The sequence below is a fragment of the Dasypus novemcinctus genome, chromosome 14 (assembly GCF_030445035.2).
Source record: "Dasypus novemcinctus isolate mDasNov1 chromosome 14, mDasNov1.1.hap2, whole genome shotgun sequence".
Taxonomy (NCBI): Eukaryota; Metazoa; Chordata; class Mammalia; order Cingulata; family Dasypodidae; genus Dasypus; species Dasypus novemcinctus.
This window is the reverse complement of record NC_080686.1, coordinates 92,616,988-92,634,099: the sequence shown is the minus strand read 5'-3', so window position 1 is coordinate 92,634,099 and position 17,112 is coordinate 92,616,988.

Below are 17,112 nucleotides of genomic sequence, written 5' to 3'. Positions count from 1 at the left end.
ATGTCAAAAACAAAGCTTTTTACTTTTTTCATTTCTTTGATACCAAGATTAATTTTTCCTTTATTTAATTTTTCTAAATTTCTATGTACTCTGTATATAACCTTTAAACCCATCACTATATTCCATTTTTCTATTAATGAAACCTGGCAATATATTGGGCTTCTTTTTTGAAGAAGTTTTGGACTACAGAGAGGTTCAACTATGGTGGGGGAGGAGCACTTGTGTGGGGTGTCATTAGTGGGGGGGCAACAGTTGAGAGGGAGTTCTCCAGGGCATGTATATAGGGTACATAGAAAGGTTAGAATATTTCCATAGTGGTTTCAATTGGAAACGATAGATGAGAGAGTGCTGAATTCCTAACCAGGGGAGCTCTATCACATTCCGCAATGGAACAACAAAAATCCCCCAAGTGAAATGGCAAAGACCAATAAAGATGGATGGTCCAACAGTGAGCCCTTGATACTGATGGCTCTGATTATGAGTCTGTGTGCCTGAAATAAGAACTAGGCCTATAGCTGTAGGGTGCCTAAGAATTACTCCTGGGAACCTCCATGTTGCTCAAATGTGGCCACTCTCTAAGCCAAACTCAGCATGTAGATGCATTGCTTTCCCCTCAGTGTGGGACATGACTCCCGGGGATGAGCCTCCCTGGGACTGAGGGATTACTACCAAGTACCAGCTGATGAAGTAACTACAAAAAGACCATGAACAAAGAGGTCAACTCAGACCAGCAGAATATCTCAGCCTACATGTAATATCAGGTGTTAAAAACTGCTTTTTGACTTTGGATAAAAAGGGGAAATTGAAAGGACAAGTGAGTTTATATGGCTAAGAGTCTCCAAAAAAGAGTCGGGAGGGAGGTCATCAGGGGATGATACTTATGCATGCCTCAGCAGGGTACCAGAGACAGCCAAGATAGATGGAAACACAGGTGCTGGTTCTCCTGAGGGCTGCAGCGACCCACAGGTTCTATGGTCAAGGCAGATGGCTCTGGATTTCAGGGCCATGTCAGTTGGTCCTACTTTGGAGTTTGTGTTCCTGAGGGTGATAGAGTGGGACTCAGATATAACCTTTCTACACATGCCTCTTCTGTTACTTTTATCAGACCTGTGGTTGGCGTTTGAGTTGGTGTATACTCAGGAGACCTGAATCCCTGAACTGTCCATGTGATGGCCAGGCCCTAGGCCTCAGCAGACTTGCAGCTCCTACTCTCTGGTTTCTTGGACTTACCCTGGCCAACTGACAGGGAGGTGAGGAGGGTCAACCACCACACCAGGGAGCCAAGAGTTCCTATGGCTGCATGCAGGAGAATTGCATCCATCATCCATGTGAAATGTAAACACCCTCTTGATGTAGAGGGGGACTAGACCTGGCCATCCAAGGTCCACAGGATGGAGGAATGGATTGTGAATTGGAGTGGACTTGCTGGTGTTCTGCTGGGGAAATATTGTGATTAATAAGGGAAAGGGTTGTGGTGGTGATGTAGGGAGGGTGGCCACGGTGGCTGCTGATTGTCGGGAGAGGGAGGAAGAGATGTGTTGTGTGGGCATTTTTAGGATTTGGAGTTGTCCTAGGTGGTGCTGCAGGGATGGATACTGGACGTTGTGTGCCCTGTCATGGCCCACTGGGTGGACTGGGGGAGAGTGTGGACTACAATGTGGACCACTGTCCATGTGCTGCAGCGTTTCTCCAGAATGTATTCACTGGGTACAGTGGATGTACCACAATGATGGAAGAGTTTGTTGATGTGGGAGGGGTGGCATGGATGGGGTGGGTGGTATATGGGGACCTCATGTTTTTTTAATGTAACATTTAAAAGAAAATAAAGAAGAAAAAAACAAAGATTAAAACAGAAAAAACAAAACAAAAAAATACAAAGTATAGTGCTAATTATAGTTTCAAATAAAAGGGAGCAGAAGATCCATGTGTCAAGAAATTATAAACAAGTCTAACTCTGTTATATTAGGGAACATATATTCCAAAATAGAGCCCATTGACAGGGTGCCAAATTCCTGAGATTTTCTGCCCTGCCTATAGTGTCTAGATGTCTCTAGAATACATGCGCAGTACCTAGCAAAGGAGGACAGACCATTACGCTAGGTCCTTGATATTGATGGTTGTACTTATGAACCTTTTCTAGTGAATTTAAAACTTAGTCTACTATTATATATTGCCTAAGAGTTACTTCCTGAAAGCTTCCTTGTTACTCAAATGTTGCCTCTCTCTAAGCCAATCTCAGCATTTAAACATACTACCTTCCCTCCCCCTGCCACCTTCCGTTGTGGGACATGGCTCCTGGGGAAGAGCCTTCCTGGCACTGAGAGATTATTACCAAGCTGTAACTAGCAATGAATTTGGAAAAAGACCTTGACCAAAAGGGAGGAATATTAAACACAAATGAGTTATGGTTAAAAGACTTCAAAGTGAACTGGGAACTTATTCCAGAGGTTATGCTTATGTGTGTCTCAGCATGATCTCATTAACTGTGACAGTAAACAGTGCCTCAAACGGTGGGGCTCTTTCTTTTTATTTTGATGAATTTTACATTTTTTCCCACAAGAAGTATGTGCTAGATCCCTAAACAAGCAAACAGAATTATGGAAAATACATTACCTTTTTCACCTCCTCACAACCATCTTAGCTCTACCTAGGAACCCTTTTCTCATCCCTTCTCTTCCCTGCATGCACATAAAGTATCTTTCTATGACTTTGTGATAGAATGTAAAGAGGAATGTCTTAGGAGAGAGGAAAGTTTTGGAGGGAGCTGTGTGATGGGAAAGCTCACTGGAGAAGATAGGTGACCAATCATCTTGGTTTGGATTTCTAGTGCTGATGGGGAAATCTCATCACCCCTCTAGGCCATGGTTTCCTCACCTGTAAAAGACTGATGAAGAGCATTGGAATGAGTTCCTCATAGCTCAATCTGAATCTCTCATCAGCCTGTTGACCAAAACAAAACAAAACAAAAATTCTAAAGCTTAGCATAACACACCTTTGCAGTTCTGTCTTCTTTTATTTGATATGTCTGTTTCACAAATCATATCTGGGTACATGACCCAAGAAATGCCTAAATTCTTTCTCACTCATAGTGACCCCAAATGTCAGGCCCTTAATTCAGAAAGACTCTCTTGTTAAAAATATTTTTTGGAATACTACTTCTCTTCTAGCTCAGCAGCAGGAAAAAGAATATTAGATCCATTTCAGAAACTGTGTCAAACAATAACATCACTTTGACAAATGAACAGCCCTTTTTCACAGATTTTAAATTAGAAATCAGAAAGCCTTTTCCTATATCTCCTCTTGATGAGTCATGACCTTTTCATGCCAGTGTGGAACGGAATGATGTTGATAAATGGTAGTCTGCAGATACCCTGGTGGTCTCCATAACTTGGCTCCCCTCCCCACTCCAAGACTATACAAGAGCAGTATATGTGAAAATAACTCCAGAATGGGGCTTTGTCTAGTCCTGTATTATATTTCATTCTCTTATGTCTCTTTTGGGAGACAGCTTTTGCCTTTACCTGATAGGCTCAGCTACTATTTTCTCTGTGCAAATTCCACCATATGATTTGACAAACTAGTCTGAGATTCTGAAGGGCCCAATGTAGCCTTGTTACCCAGCATGGCATTTGATGCACAGTAGTTCTTCCTATGTTTAAGGAACATACTGTTCTTAGATTCCAAGAAATTATTTAACTCCTGGACTCTCCTAAAAACAGTGGGGCATGGTTGGGAAATCTGTCACCACAGTGTTGTCAGCACTATCAATAGTTGCCCAGTATATTTCTTTTATTTAAATTATTCATTCAAATTCATGTATTCACCCTTTTATTTGAAACTAGTTCTCAACACTGTTAACCAGCAGGAGACCACAGAAGAAAGAGTGTAAGTTCTGGAATTGGAAAGTTTGAGGTTCAATGTTGAATTCTTCCTCTTATCAGCAGCATGAACTTGTACAAGTTAAATCTCTTAGAACTTAGTTCCCTTTTCTGTAAAATGGGGTTAATATAACCTATATCACAGGGCAGTTATAGGTATTCCATAAAATACTCCTGCACAGATTACTGGCAGAGTTCCTGAAATGAACTTGATATTTAGATTTCTAAAGTTGCTACTTTTTAAGGCATGTAAGAAATGTAAAACAGTTTTCACAAATGCTACCTCTTGTAGTTCTCAGATGTCTGTGGTGGGAAGGTGGATTATTTTTAATTTTTATACCTGGCATCTTTTATGAATGATTTAGTGGTGAGAAAATTTGGGGCTGCAGGAGCAAGGGAGGACAGCAGAACTTAGGTGTCATGCAATATATACTCTCAATGTAATGATGATATGGCTAACTATTAGAAGTGAATTCTCGAAAGCAATAATGCTCTAAATATGGCCAAACAAGGGAGGGAGCTAATATTTGAACCTCTACTTTGTGTTACAGCTTTCATTATCACCATAATCCTTGACCATTAGACCTATTTACAAAGGAGGAAACAGAAGTTGAGATATTTATTTATACAAGATCACACTGATCCCAAATGGCAAAGTTCAGCATTAAATCCAGCTCATCATCTATATACTGCCTGGGTAGTATTCAAATAGAAAATCTGAAATTGCTAATTGAGGATAATATAATAAGTGTTTCTACTGAGAATTTAGTATCTGCCAGAAAGTGTCTAAGACTTTTATACATATTAACTCATTTAATTTAATTAAACTTCATGAATTATATAATATATTTCTTATGATATAGATGAGAAAATTAAAGTCAAAGATAAGGTACTTGCCCAATATCACATGGCTAGTAAAATGATGGTGATAGGATTCAAATATAGACAATCTGATTCTGGGTTCCTCTAACTTAACCCAAAGTAAAACTATTTTCAGAAATCAAGTCTCAAATTAGGGCTAGGATTTAGGACCTATAAATTAATCCTACTTTGTAGAGTCTATCATTTGAAATGTAATGAAAGGTAACATTTTCATATTTAAGTGAAACAGGAAAATTTACATTTTCAGGAAAATGAAAAATTAGCAAACAAACTATGGAACAGTATCATGATCTGATTAGCCTTTGTCATCTACATCTGGTTATTACAGTTTTTGAGGAAAAAATAGTCATAGTTGCTGCCTGCTGCCTGCTTGGTTGTGCATTCAGAAGATCTAAAATATATCCATTTATCCCCATCCAATCATGGTATTGGTCAGCAAGCTGCAGGCAGTTCATCTTGGTAATATCCTTCCCTAATTTCACTGTTCAGGCTACTACTTTAATTCTTAACCTTCCCTTTTAAAAAAATTTTGTCTTATTTTATGGTTGGTGAAAGGTAGTGTCATAGAGAAAGAAGAATTATAGATCTGGAATTTTAGACAAATTAAGTAAGTCTGCCAGGATGAGTTGTATAGGTTGTGTACTGCACAAGTATGAAAGGAACCCTTTTCGATATCCTTGATGGGAATGACATTTCATGGATTTGTGTGATGGATGTTCATTTACCTATATGACTATTGATGTATATGTTGTTAGGGGTAGTATTCAGGTATGAAAGTGTATGAATATGTGACAAACGTGTCTATTTGTGATCATGCATGTGTGAATTTGCATGTATATATGTCCCTTAGTCTGAGTATGTGTTTCGATGGAATGGGAGATCGGGGGCAGGAAAGACTAAATATCTTAATCTCCCATAAGAAATTTGATATTTCAGGAAGCAGAATCACAGGTTTCTCTTACAATGTGGAGTAACTTTTAGGCATAGTATTTGGTAGGCTGAATTGACAGAATATCAAATGAAAATACTTGGTGATTATCCACTAAATTTGATTATCCTTCAAATTTGTTAATTTTCAAGGAATGCTTCTCCTTTTAGCCTGAATGCCATGATTTAATTTTCTCCAGTATGGCGGGATATTTAAGGGGAGCTGAGGTTCTGAGTTTTTCTCCTGGCCCTGAGTACCCTTTTCCTCATCCAACCCATTTTTTATGTCTTGTTTCTCTGTTTATGGGGTAAAAAGTGTGTGTGTGTGTGTGTGTGTACAGGCTAATACTTATCCTGAGGATAAATACTCAGAGACCTTCCATAAAATCAAATCAGAAAATTGAGAAGGCAATTTTTAATTTATGACAAGTCATTCAAATTTGTAGTATTAAATTTCTGCTTTGCTTTTTCTGGATTAATATTTATTGATCCAGCTCATTCATTCTGCAAACATTTACTGAGCAGGTGCATTCTTCCAGGATTGTGGGGGATGCTCAGGAGAACTGTCCCTGTCCTGAAGGTTCTTCCTCATTGGAGGAGGAGACAAGTGCACACAGCACACGCTGTGGACATGTGACTCATTAGCTCTCTTTTAGACTTGAGGGTTTTGGTGTAGAGAATCGTTTTCTTTCTTTGCAAGGGAGTTCAGGGAAAGGACAATACAGTGTTTCCATTAATGAAATAACAGTAGGAGATCAAGTCCCTCAAGGAACTTGACTCTTATTTTTAGCTCAGCTCAAAGGGTTGTAGCTTATTTTAGCAGCCCCAGGACTTCCCACAGCAGTCTGAGAGATGGATGTCCTGGCTACAAATATGCTCAGATATTCCAAGTGAAAGAAAGAAATGAATTTGAGAGTGGAGAGATGATATTCATCAGTAGACCATGGGAGGTATATTCTGACTAAAGAAATATTGGGCTTCTTTTGGATCCTTGGTCACGAAAGGTTCAGTGGCATAGAGAATAAAAATTTGGATTAGATAATCAGACATGAGTTTAATTTCTGTCCCCACCGCTTATTAGCTGTTTAATGTTGAGTACAGCAGGGAGTCTCTCTGAGCCTCAGTTTCCTCATCTGTGAAATAAGAATTCTGATTTCTGTAACAAAGTGTTATTGAGAGAATTAAATGAGAGAAGGCCTGTAAGAAGCTTGTCAGTGAACAAGTGTTGTAAGTTTGTGAGGTGCGCTTTCCTCCCAGTGGTTTGCAGTGCTGGTGTGGCTATGTAGATTCACTGGTTGCATTACTGCAATATTATCTTGGGAACACTGTATAGTAAGAAAAGGTTTGAAATCAAAACTGGCCCATCCTCCAGAAAAGGGAAATTAAAAGTGTCCTAGATTAACAGCTCAGGGACACAAATCTATTTATTCTGGCACTTGTTTCTGCTTGGATTAAGCCTTCAAAGTTTGTTCCAGCCCTTGTAACTTGGGCCCTGCCTCTCCATGTCTGGACGCTGTTCTTCACTTGAAAGGTCATGGGCAGCATGTTGGAAAGAGAAGAGTGTTAAGTAGTCTCAGATACAGAAGTCTGAAGGCCCAGAGTCCTGTTCATCATTAAATCCAAATTTACACTTTGGGACAGAGTCTCTGCTTCTGGACTTCATTTAGGTTGAGACTTGCTCATTGACCCAACTTTGTTTTCTTGTATCATTCAAAAAAATTCCTCTGTCCTGAGTTACCGTACAGCAAACCATGATAGTTGTTTAGTTATCACTTTTTTTCCTAAAGATAAAATGAATAGGAAAAGAACCCATGAAAGTAACTATGGATACTTTTGCCTATTTAAAACTTTAAAATACTATTCATTTTAAAAAGAAAGGGATAAACTAATTTGGGGAAACTATTTGCAACATATTTGGTAAATAACTAATATCTTCAATATATGAAGATCTCTTACAAAGTAATTAAAGGGAGGTAATCAGGCAACAGAATAGTAGATAAAGGACATGAACCTAGTAATTAGAATCACTAAGAGTCAAAAAATTTTAATTCACACACCATTGATACATACCGACGTTTTTTATTCTGGGTGCTACATAGACATAGGATTATGAGATAGTGGCTCAGTTGTCTCTGGGTGATAGAGGTACAGGATGAGTTGGGAAGAAAGGGAATTTGGCCACATGAACTCCAATATCCTCTATGATCCCTTTATTATTATAATATACAATCTAGTGTTTGGTCAGAGACAAGTGATAGAAGCATTCTCCTTCCTAAGTTATACATAGGTCAAAAAGGAAAGAATGAATTTAATTGTGACCTCTTGCTGACAATGTTACCTGGCACATGGCGTATGTCTGGATACAAAGCCAATTAGTAAAATTGCCATGTAATTCTCAGAATAAGTCATGAAACAACTCTTCTCATTAGATGGATTGGCGTAAAGTTGACTGGACTCAGCAGCAAAAGGAGAAATGTTTAGATAAAGGCAGGAAAGAACATGTATTTACTGAGCATGTGATACATTGCAGGGGCTCTACAATGAACCCAACACGCCTTACCTTATGTAATAGTCATGACAACCCTACGAGGTAAGCTTAGTTGCAAACAGGGAAAGTGAGGCTCAGAGAGATTAAGCTACTTGCTCAGGTTCTCAGAGTAAGGAAGAGAAGAGCTCCAATTGCTGGTACCTGGGCCTGTTAACCCCCTGGCTCACCACGAGAGGGATGAACAGAATGGAAACCCAAGAGTTACATTCAGCTTTAGACTTTATTCTTCAATCCCTCTGTTCTCAAGTTTGAAAAAATAATTCTGATTTTTCTTAAGGAAAATATTGTATTCAAATAGGCACATTTTGAATATACCTAATAATTTCTTAAATTGTCTGGCCAGGAATCACCAATTTGAGCAGCAGAAATAACCATCTTCTCTCCTCAATATTTCTGCAGAGAATGTTTGCTGAGTAAAATGTGTTCTGGCTTGTAGCTAGAATCTGCAGAGTTGTTTTTTTTTTTCTTTTTTTTCCCTTTCCTTCTAAGAATGACAAAGATTCCACTTGTTAAGTAAATGTACATTTGGAAAAATTAAATTTTAAAATAGGATATTTTAAACTCTTAAATTTTGACATCTTAGAAAACATATTTCACAGGTTTGAGACAGTCTTTCATCTCTTACAGGATATGTTAGGTTATACTGTCTACATTGAGATATAATCACATTGAGCTGTGTTCTGATAGAGAATTTTATGTCAGAGAAGATGCTTTATTACTATGATAAAAAGCTCTTTGCAGGAATTTCAGTGAATAACATTGTCATAAGGCTGTTAATGGCAAAGAGAAGGACAGAGCTGAGGAATGTCAAAGTCCTTAAGGAAGGAAGACTTAAGGGTTAAGGAGACATTTGTATAGAGTAGGCCCCCAGTGCCCTACCCCATGGGCTCTGTCTAGCTATAAGGTGTACCCCCTTTCCTGATAACTGCCACCTTCCAACAGGTGAGGGTCCTGGCAGACATAATTTTGCTATGTAACTCTGTTCCCCTAACACAGCCCTCCCTTATGGGTGATAAAACCAACAGTGGGCACATGACCCCAAAATGAATCAATTATATTCTTCCAGATTGGAGTTTAGAATTGGAACTGAACGATGTCAGTTTCTGCTAGTTACAAATGAAAGACATGCAAACTCTGGAGTTATTGAGTCGTCATCTTCTTCCAGGTACCCAGAAAAGGAGAGAAAACCAGGTTATAGAGATCAAAGAATAAAGGAGAATATAAATAAAACATGGACTGGTGCATAATGTCCTAGAAGGAGCAGTTGAAGAAGTTTGAGGCTTGACTGTTTTTCAATATAGGTTTCTGTTTCCAGGTTTAAATCTGTGTTTCCTTTCTTTGCATTCCATGAAATATCCTTGTATCCTTTTGATAAGTTCTATCTATCCTATTTTTCCTGCTTAAGCTTATTTGTGTACATTGCTTGCAACCAAAAGAGCCTTGATTAAAATCCCAGGCTGTCACCCTGTTTTCCCTGGGATGGGCATATGGCTCTAAGTTTCCAGAGAGTGAATCAACCAGGAAGATCCATCTTCATCTTCAAGGCAGGAAAATTGAATGTACTGAGCAGTTCACATAAGCTAAGACTCATGGGAGCAATTCAAGCTGGAATCCAAAGGGAAGTATGCCGAAGAACTTCTGGAGTGGCTTATTTCACAGGGTTATTGTGAACTCAGTAGGACAAATATATATACAGTGGTACCTCAGTACTTGCCGCATGATGAGTACCAAAAACGATGAGGACCAAACAAGTTTTTCCCATAAGTAATAATGTAAATAAATTTAATGTGTTCCCAAACCAAAGACAACATACATTTTTAAGGCAATGTTAAAAAATAGGATTGTACATGATTACATTACATGAGAAATAAAACTAAAAATTAATAAATATAGGTTTAGATAGGTTCACTGTACCTGTACTGAGAAGGGTCCATGGCCTAATGGGATGGTGGCAGGAGAGCAGTGAGGAGGAGAGGTCACATGGAGCATTGCTTGGAAGGAGAGTTACCCTCCAGTAGAACATTGGGCATTTGCATTTCAGGTGTTCTTCCTCTTTTCTGCCTTTTTTCAACTTGCACCACAGGCTCTGGCACACTCTTTGTCACCTTCACTAAAAACTTATCCAATGAGGACAGCTTCTGTCTTTTCAGAGTTCCTCGAAAGTGTGAAATTGTTTGGTCCTTTAATAAATTCACATTTCTTCTTGTCAGAGCTTTGGCTGGATGATACTTCTCCACAACGTTTTGAACATCTGCCCATTTTGTACACATTTCTTTTATATACGAACTGGAGACATCCTCCCTTATCTCCTCCTTACTTGAAGAAATCTTCAGTACCTCTTGTTGCTGCTCCTTCTGTACTTCCTGCAGCTCCTCACAATGTTCCTCCACTAACTTCTCAACCTCCAGACCACGGGATTAGCCCAAAGATACAGTATCCTGCACAACTGCATCCTCTGAACCTGCAGGCTTGGGGTCAGCCTCAAGCCCTTCAAAGTCTCTGAGTCACAGCTTCTGGCCACAAATTCTTCCATGCTGAATTCATTGTCTTATAAAAGACTTCGTTCCAGGCCTTATCAAAAAGGTTAAGGCAGTGCAGGATATTGAAATGCTCTTTCCATAATTCTGTGGGGGTCCACTGGGTATCAGAGGTGATCTCAAAGCACCTCTGGAAAAGTGCCTTAGTATATAATTTTTGAAGTTTGAAATGACCTGCTGGCCCATGGGCCGGATGACAGGAGTAGTTTTGGGGTGCAGGAATCGTACAGTGATGAAGCTGAACTCTAGTAAGTCATCCTCCAAGCCTGGAGGGTGAGCAGGTGCATTGTCCAAAAGTAGCAGAGCTTTCAGAGGCAAATCTTTCTCCAGCAAATGTTTTTTTCACTGAGGAACCAAACACTTCATTTATCTATATGGTGAAAAATTGCCTCCTGACCCAAGCTTTGCTGTTTGTCCTCCATATCACGTGGGAGCTTGTTTTTTATGGCATATGCTTCTTGAAAATTCATGGGTTTTCTCTGTGATAGACTAATAAAGGCTTGAGTTTTAAGTCCTCACTAGCATTCCCACACAACAACAGAGTGAGCCTGTCCTTCATTGGTTTGTGGCCTGGTAATCCCTTCTTCTCTTTTGTGATATAGGTTCTACTCAGCGTTTTTCCCCGCAAAAAACTCCAGTCTCATCACAGTTAAAAACTTCATGGGGAATACGACCCTCATCTAATACGTAGTCTTGAAATTCACTGACAAATTCATCAGCAGCCTTTTTATTAGCCCTCACTGCCTCGCCATGCCTCATGACACTATGGAAGTTGGTTCTCTTTTTAAAATGATCATACAAGCCGTGGCTGGCCGTAGAAGCTTCAACACTCTCATCACTTGGTTCTGGTTTGTTTTCAAAAGATTGGCATGCAACACTTTTGCTTTTTCACATATCATGGCTTCCGGTCGACTACTAACTTCTTCTTGTTTATCCAAATTAATAACAGCTTTTCAGCTTCCTTGAGTGTTTGGGAATGTTTCTTTGTTACTGCTTTAATTCCTTTCACAACATCAGCCTTTTTTATTCTTTATTCTTAATGATGGTGGAGACCATTGTACTAGACACATCATATTCCCTAGCAAGATCAGTAATGTGAATTCTGCTCTCATATTTACGTAATATTTCTTTTTTTTCCCTCAATGGTGGTGTGAAGTAATTTTCTTTTCTGCTCAGTGCTATCACTGCTCATTTTCTTAGGACCCATGATGAGGAAAAAAATGCAAAAATACACAAAATAACCACAGAAGCTAAGATAAGACTACAATGGGATGTGCATAGGGCAAGAGCTACTGCATGACTAATGCATACCCCTTTGTCTTGGCTGGAAAAGGTAGTAAGTTATGAGGCAGCCGACATCGACAGGTTCCAGCTTGAGTGTTGAGTACTAAGCAAACAAGTACCGGGACAGAATTTTCATGTCAAAATGTGTTGATACCAAATTAGAGTTTCAAAGAAGTTGAGTACCAAGGAATGACTATATATATATAATATATGCAAATATATATATGTACTTTCTTCAGTGTAAAGGACTAGATAGTTTAGTGGTTGAGGGCACAGACTCTACTGTCAAATACCCTGGATTTAAATCTTGGGTCTGCTGCTTCCTAGCTGGGTGGCCATGGCATATTAAACTTTTTTTGCCTTAATTCTTTTGATCTCCAAATTGGAAATGATGAAGATTGTTCTGACCTCATAGGATTACTTTAGTGAGTCAATGAGTTAGTATATGAAAGGTGCTTAGACCATCTCCTGGGACATAGTAAGTGTTTTGTTGGTGCTATGTAAGTGTTTGTTGCTATTGTTTATATAACTGTAGTGGTGTTGTCTGCTGTCACACAGACATGATAATTGCTTTGTAAATGATTATGATGGTCTATGCTATAATCTACAGAACACATATGTGGCATAAATTTGCCTTGCACCCAAGATTTTATGGCACACAAAATTAATGAAATAAGACAAAAGCATTTATTAAGCTTCTGATTTATGCTAGGCACTGTACTTACACTGTTTCTATTAGGATGCACCAGCAATCATGTATTGTATTTATTCTTATCTCCATTTTCCACGAAGATACTGAGAATCATAAAGGTTGAGTAGCTTGGTCAAGATCACAGAAGTGGGTTATGGCAAAGCCCACACAGGTCTAAACCCAAGTCTGGTAAACTTCAATTTGGAAAGTTCAGTGCTTTAAATTCAATGCACAGCTATATATAAGATCAAGCAGCAAACCTTATAGGTCCTTTGGGAGGAAGAGATGAGATGTGGAGGCGTTTTCGGGACTTGGAGTTGTCCTGGGTGGTGCTTCACGGACAATTAGGGGACATTGTAGATCCCCCAGGGCCCATTGGATGGAACGTGGGAGAGTATGGGCTATGATGTGGACCATTGACCATGAGGTGCAGCGATGCCCAGAGATGTACTTACCAAATGCAATGGATGTGTCATGATGATGGGAGAGAGTGTTGCTGTGGGGGGAGTGGGGGGCGGGGGTGGTGGGGTTGAATGGGACCTCATATTTTTTGAATGTAATATTTTTAAAAAATGAATAAAATTAAAAAATAAAAAATAAAGACAAAGGCAAATTTCCCTGTAAGAATTCCTCCAAATAAGCCACACTTTGCAGCTGGCTGTTCTTTTCTCTTCTTTACCTGGGGTTAAGCCAAAAAATGCTGAGTGAGATGATTGTAAAGTACCGAGGAAATATGGCCAAGCATGAAAGGGGGCTGTGGCAACATGAAAGGATCCAGGAGTTCTGGGCATTGCTCAAGATGCTAGGCAGGTTTGGGAGCATTGAAGAGTTTCACAACCTCTTGCTACAGCTCAACAGCTTTCTATAATTGCTAGAACAGCTTATCTGTTTGAGAGAGAGCTGTGGGAGTTTGAAAGATATGTAACAACCATCTTTTGAATTCTCTAAGACTGAACATTATGCAGGCCTACAGTTCATAATATAAAATATAACTACATTCATAATGAGAAACAAATTTTGGTTGTTATAACACATTTTTTATAATTTTACATATATGAATCAGTTGATGCTAGAACATTTTTCTCAGTACTACCACATCCTGTGTGTTACAACTTTATCATCCATACTCTGGGAAGAGTTGAGGAGACCACCCCAGGCCCTTTGCTTATCATACTTTGGGAAGAATGATGCTCAATCTCCCTTTGAGTCCCAGTGGTCCAAGTGGTCAACCAAGCAATGTAGTGAAAACAAAGGATGATTTGGGGTATTCTTTATAATCTCCAACATCTTTCCTCCCTCAGGAAAGCATAAGAAAAAAAAAAAATGTTTCCATGAAAATGCAACTTCTAATCAATTTGCCATCTAGTGGTATAAACTGGTGTCAGAAACAAAACAAAAAATAAAAATCCCTGATTGTAGAGTTTGCAGAACTTGGTTATGTGAATATCCCACTATGGCTGATTGCAAGTGACTTGCAACATTTTGGACTAGCAAAATTCCCAATACAAACTGGATCCAGCACACCCTGACTGAGCTAATCCCCACCTGCCCAGGTAGGATTTGGAAGGTAATATCGCCAGAGATGAATGCAGAAGACTCTCATCTAAGATATCTGGATGATCATGGAAATGGCCCAAAATTTATTTACCCCAAGCCAGCATGACTTTCTCCTACTTGTTTTTGAACTCTCTCTAGGAGGAGATAGAAAAACTAAAACTATATAAAATTAACCATCTATGACTTCTTTCCCTCACCATTGTCCCTAGCCTCCTGCAGTTGGGTCAGAAATGCCCACCACATTCTGGGAGGAAAAGCTTTATTTTTGCATTTAACAGATATTTATGGAATTCTTATCACATGCCAGATATGGGGCCAGGCATTGGGAACGAAGTTGTGTTCTAGGAGATAGAAAATGGATGCAGTCAGTGTCTTCCTGAATCCCATTCTCTATGACCTTATGACCCCCACAACCATGACCACTGTACTGTCTCCTGAAAATCCACTCTTTTTTTGCATCTTGAGTTTCAGTCCTACTCTTTCATTATTTGCTTTTTGCTTTCCTTACCAATAACATCTCTCACTTCTCATTTAACAAATATTTACTGAGCACCTACTATAGCACTTCATAGTACTTAAATGCATCAACAGTAAAAATAGAAGAACCCATATATTCTATGGGTAATAGATTCCACCAGCCTGCCAAACACTTCATTAAGTAGTTTCCTTAAAATCGCACACTGTTTCTCCCTCCTTGTTTTTCCTCTGTAAACACTTCCAGCCCCTTTTCTGTTTGATTAACACCTAATAATCCTTCTAGACTCATTTAAATTTTTCCTCTATGAAGTAACTTTTTTTTATTAATTTTTATTTTTTTAATTTAATTTTATTTTTATAATTTTATTTTTTTAAAAAATATTACATTAAAAAAAATGAGGTCCCATTCAACCCCACCGCCCCCACCCCCCACTCCCCCCACAGCAACACTCTCTCCCATCATCATGACACATCCATTGCACCTGGTAAATATATCTCTGAGCATCATTGCACCCCATAGTCAATGGTCCACATCATAGCCCACACTCTCCCACGTTCCATCCAGTGGGCCCTGGGGGGATCTACAGTGTCCCGTAATTGCCCGTGAAGCACCACCCAGGACAACTCCACATCCCGAAAGCGCCTCCCCATCTCATCTCTTCCTCCTATTCCCTGCACCCAGCAGCCACCATGGCCACCCTTCCCACACCAATGCCACATTTTCTCTGTGGACATTGGATTGGTTGTGTCCATTGCACATGTGTCAAGTGGGGGCTTAGATTCCACATGGATACTGGATGCACTCCTCCTGCTTTCAGTTGTAGACACTCTAGGCTCCATGGTGTGGTGGTTGACCTCCTTCAACTCCATGTTAGCTGAGTGGGGTAAGTCCAATAAATCAGAGTGTAGGAACTGAAGTCTGTTGAGGCTCTGGGCCTGGGTATCATATTGTCAGTCCAGAGATTCAAATCCCTTGAATATCTCTTAAAACCCAGCACCAACTATAATTCCAGTAAAGTAGCATGAAAGTCTTATGAAAAGAGATCCCCTCTGAGTCCAGTTCCATCACACAGAAACACCAGCTCCAAAGAAGGGCCATCTGACATGGCAGTGAACCCCATCTGCCATGACCATAGAACCCGTGGGTCTCTTTATCCCTCAAAAGAACCAATACCTGGGGTTGTATCTACTTTATCTGTCTCTTAGACTCTGCTCAGTTGTGCATAAGGGCATTCCTTCTGACAACCTCCAGACTCTTTTTTAGAGACTTGTAGCCATATAAACTCATTTCTCCTTTCCATTTTCCCCTTACATTAGGTCAAACATCATTTTGAAGTCATGTTATTGTATGTAGACAGGGATATTCTGCTGATCCGCATTGAACCTTTAATTCAAGGTCATTTTCTAGTTGCATCTTCAGCTGGTATGTGGTAGTGATCCCTTGGTGCCAGGGAGGCTCATCCCCGGGTGTCATGTCCCACGCTGGGGGGAATGCGCTGCACCTACATGCTGAGTTTGGCTTCGAGAGTGGCCACATTTGAGTAACATGAAGGCTGTCATGAGGAAACTCCCAGGCACAATGCTACTCTAGGCCTTGTTCTTATTGCAGGTGTATAGGCTCACAAGCATAGCCATTAGTATCAGGAGCCCACTGTTGGACCCTCATTCCTTCCTGGTTCTCACCATTGCACCTGGGGGACTGCCGCTGCTCTCCCAGGGACCACGACAGAGACCCCCTGGCCAGGGACCCAGTACCCCCCCCAGCTGTTGTTTTTAATTGTTTCCACTATGAGTATATCTAAACATTACCATGTACCCTGGACATATGCCCTGTATAGCTCCCTGTCAACCATATATAGCCTATCAATAACATCCCATATCAGTATTCCTCCGCCGCCATTGTTGAACCACTCTGTGATCCAAAACTTCCTGTAAAGTGAATCCCAACATAATGTCAGTTTCCCTTACTAGTAGAATGGAATATAGCAATGAGTTTAAAGGTTAGATCTAGAGTACATATTGATTTAGAAAAATTTCTACATCCTATCTTTTTATTTTCTTTTTTTTCTAATTATTGAGCTTCTCTTCACAAGAGTCTTAGATCACAGTAATTCATATATACAATATACAGTACTCCCATAGATCCACCATAAAACCTTTTCCCTTCCACAGTGATAATCTTTTAACTTATTCATATCATATTTCCTGAAACTGATGTACAGATTCCAAAACAATAGCTTTCAAACAAGATGACATCTGTGCTTACAATGTGGTCCATACATTAGGATGTACAGTTTTCTAAATTTTTTAGTTATCCTATGTTTTGCATTA